The sequence below is a fragment of the Eumetopias jubatus genome, unplaced genomic scaffold, assembly GCF_037043125.1.
Source record: "Eumetopias jubatus isolate StellerSeaLion01/CBP00866 unplaced genomic scaffold, mEumJub1_p1.0 scaffold_6, whole genome shotgun sequence".
Classification (NCBI taxonomy): Eukaryota; Metazoa; Chordata; class Mammalia; order Carnivora; family Otariidae; genus Eumetopias; species Eumetopias jubatus.
In genome coordinates this window covers 131,957,747-131,961,141 of record NW_028274812.1, presented here as the reverse complement: position 1 = coordinate 131,961,141, position 3,395 = coordinate 131,957,747, and positions in this window count along the sequence as shown.

The window sequence follows — 3,395 nt, the reverse complement described above, 5'->3', positions numbered from 1 at the left end:
AAGTTGAAATTTCCAAGTGCCTTAAGGAGCCTCCAATGGGCGGGGTGGGGGACGCTGGAGAGTGGCACATGATGGTGAGTGAAAAAACAAAAGGGTGAGGTAAGTCCTGAAAGTTCTGGGGTGGGGAGGAATGCAGTTCGAGCAGAGCTCTACCCTAAGGGAAAGATTGTTCACGCTGCAAGTTTGGGGCTCAGAGAGCTGGGAGGCGGGCGACAGGATAGGAAGAGATTCCACCTGGATACCTCCAGACACTGGGGGTCTCAGAGAGCCTGAGCTGAGCATTACCTGAAGCTGGGAGGTCGGTGCCATCCGACACCAAGTCTTCCAGACCCTTGCCGAAGCTCCAGTCGCCTGCACTGAGCAGCGCAAAGAAAAGCTGGCGGTTGGGTCGAGAAGTCCCAGGACCTGTTAGCCCCGGAACCTGCTTTTCGGAGGCAGCGTCAGGAGAGGGGAGGAGGATTCCTGCTGATCTCCTTTCCCTTGACCCAGCAAGAAAAAAAGAACGAAAAAAGTCCCACTTTTCTCTCGTTCGCAGGAGGCCTGAGGCCGCAGTTCCAGAGACTGCTAGGTGCTGAGGTGGGTCGCCAAGAGCAGTTAGTGGCCTTGGGACTGCCCTGGTACTGGGTGCATCTGAGTCACTAGGGTGGCTGACCCAAGTCTGGTTGCGGGGCGAAGTTGGGAGGTGTCACCCCTGCCTGGCCCCCAAGGCTCCCTCCTCCTGGCAGAGTCAGGCTGATGCTGAGCTCCCGGCAGAGGTCAAGTGGGGAAAGGCTGCGAGGCGAGGATCGGCTGTCTGGGGAGCAACGGGGAGGGCCCACACCTGGGGAAGAGGAGGGTTCTAAGGAGGGAGTCCCTGGAGGCACAGTTGACCACAGTGGTTGACTGCAGTTTGCCTAAGGAAGGACCAGTGGAGTTGACTGCTTCTTGAATTGAACCAGTCTCAGGGGCTCTGAGGACGGGGGATGGGCAGAGTAGACAGTCCTTGACCAGGCTCTGCTGCTTTCCTTGAGAGCGCAACGTGGGCTAGTGCTGTGCTAAGCGCTTTGCGCACATTCCTCTAGTGAATTCTCACAAATTACCCATTTTACAAATGAGTAAAATTGAGGTTCAAACAAGCTCAGTAACTTGCCCTAGGTCCCTCAGCCTGTAAATGTAAATGACTGAGCTGAGTCTGGACCCCGAGTGGTCGTACTCCAAAGCTAAATACTAGCTCCTGGCGGCTTCCGGATTCCTCCTTCTCTGCCCTCTCCCCACCCGGACCCCAGCCTCAATCATCTGAGCAGAAACCCTCATGCCCAAGGCCTGGCTGCTTCGATTCCAAACCTTCTTGTCCACTTCCGTCCAACCCAGCGCAGCCGCGTGGTTTCGCGCTTAACTGCGCCGGCGGCTTTGCCTTCTCTTTCCCGCCCACGCCCTGCCAGCCACCCCCCCCCCGCCCCCAAGAGGTATCAAAATTGGAGACGGCACTCTTCGCGCCCCACCTCAGCCCTAGCACACGCCCGCCGGTCCTTCCTGAGCTCGGCGTGGCCCAGCCAGCCGGGTCCCTGGTCCCTCCAGCTCTTGTGCCACGGTGCGCGCGAGTAGCGAGGCTGCACGGGCCTGAAATGGTGTTCATTTTTAAGAGAGCACAGCGCCCCCCGCCGGAATCTCCAAGACGCGTCTTCCGCGTCTGTCTTGGGACTTCAAAGAATTCGAAGTTCACCAACCTACTTTGACAGGGTGGAGAAAGCCGGGAAAGTGAAGTGGAGATACTACGGGTTAAAAACGCCGTGTTTTTTAATTTAAAATTCTCACAAGGAAGAAAAAAAAAAAGGGACCCACAAACAAACACCATACTTGCTGAGCAAGGATCTAAGGCAGGTCCAAGAAAGTTTCAAATCCACAAGAGAATCGGCACAGGGATGAAAGTCCCGCAGCCCAGGGAAGACTCAAATTCCTAGGCGACATGGGAACTCCTTGAGAGTCACCAGCCACACCATCTCCGCGCATGCCAGGAGAGTGCAAGGCCAGTGGGGCAGGTATGGAGGCTGGGGCACAGGGCTAGAAAGAGGCAGTTTGGGTATGGGGACAAGTGTCACTCCTCAGCTTCTGAGCTGACCTTTTACACATTTTGCCTGACGTGTCGTAGTGGATTTGAAGCCCGTTCTTTGTTCATTCTAGTCCCCCAGACTGCAGCCAGCCAGGGAGGGTAACTGGCCCTGTCCCAGGGCCTGTCCCAGGAGTTATAGGCCCAAGCCCTGGATTCTCGGATCTCGTGGCTGCCGGAATGGGGCTGGCAGGGTCTCGGAGGAGCGCGGCCCGAGGCTAAGCTCCTCACCCGGACCTCCCTCCCGACCAGGTGTGGTTCCTGACGGGGAGATGAGCTCCTCGGGAGCCCCAAATCCTGTGGCTTCCTTTAAATCTCCCTTCTAATTAGAAGCAGCGGTGAAATCACTTGAGTGATTTTATCTGTCATGGGAAAGCAAACCCCAGCCCAAACCTCAGTTGCCTATCCCAGAACCACCAACGCCCCCATTCTCCTTTAAAGAGTTGTTATTGGAAAAGATAAAGAGTAGGGAAGTCATAGAGGAGTGGGGGAGGGGCTCACCTTAAATAGAAGTGTGAGTGTATGAGTGTGCAAGAGAGAGAGAGAGAGAGTGTGTGTATCTGCGGTGGGAGGAGACTAAACTAGAAGCCAGAAATGAAACAGAATCGCGAACGTTTTCACCTACTGAGGAACACTTTGATCTGGGATCGGACGCTGAACCCCCTGGGGGTTGCAGACTCGGATCCGGGAGGGCCCGGACTGTCCTGAACCTCGAGGACTAGTGGGGAGGCCCGCCCCAGGATCTGGCCCTACCGCATGCATCCAGGTGTGAGGGACCTATCGGGTCGGGCCCAATCTCCAGGCCTTGCTCTCTTCTCCCCCGCCCCCCATCCTCCCCACCTCGGGGTGGAGACTCTCCCAGCCCCAAAGTTCCGAGGGGGGAGGAGAGTCTGGGGAAGAGCGCGGAGATGCCCCCATTGCTTGAGTGCGAAAACACACCCACTCACACTCGCATCGCGCCCTGCACACCCCAGCAGGCAGTCTGCCTCTGTTCCCCGGTCAGGGACTGACCGGGAAAGCGGGTTGGGGCTGTTGGGAAAAGCTGGAGCTGATGGCGAGATTGCCGCGGCTATAAATCCATCACTTCCCAGGTCAGCTCTGCGAGGCGCTGGGACTAGAGCTGGAGGAGTGAATTCCTGGGCCAGCGCGCATGCGTCGGCAGGTAGCAACCCAGCTCTTTATGACCAGGTGAGATGTTGGTGAGCAGGTAAAAAAGGAGGATTTGCCTAAGCGATTCCAGGGAGCGGGCCCGGCCGAGCCCTACAGCCCATGCCCGGCGGGGACCCGTCGCCAGGAGCGCCGAGCCGCG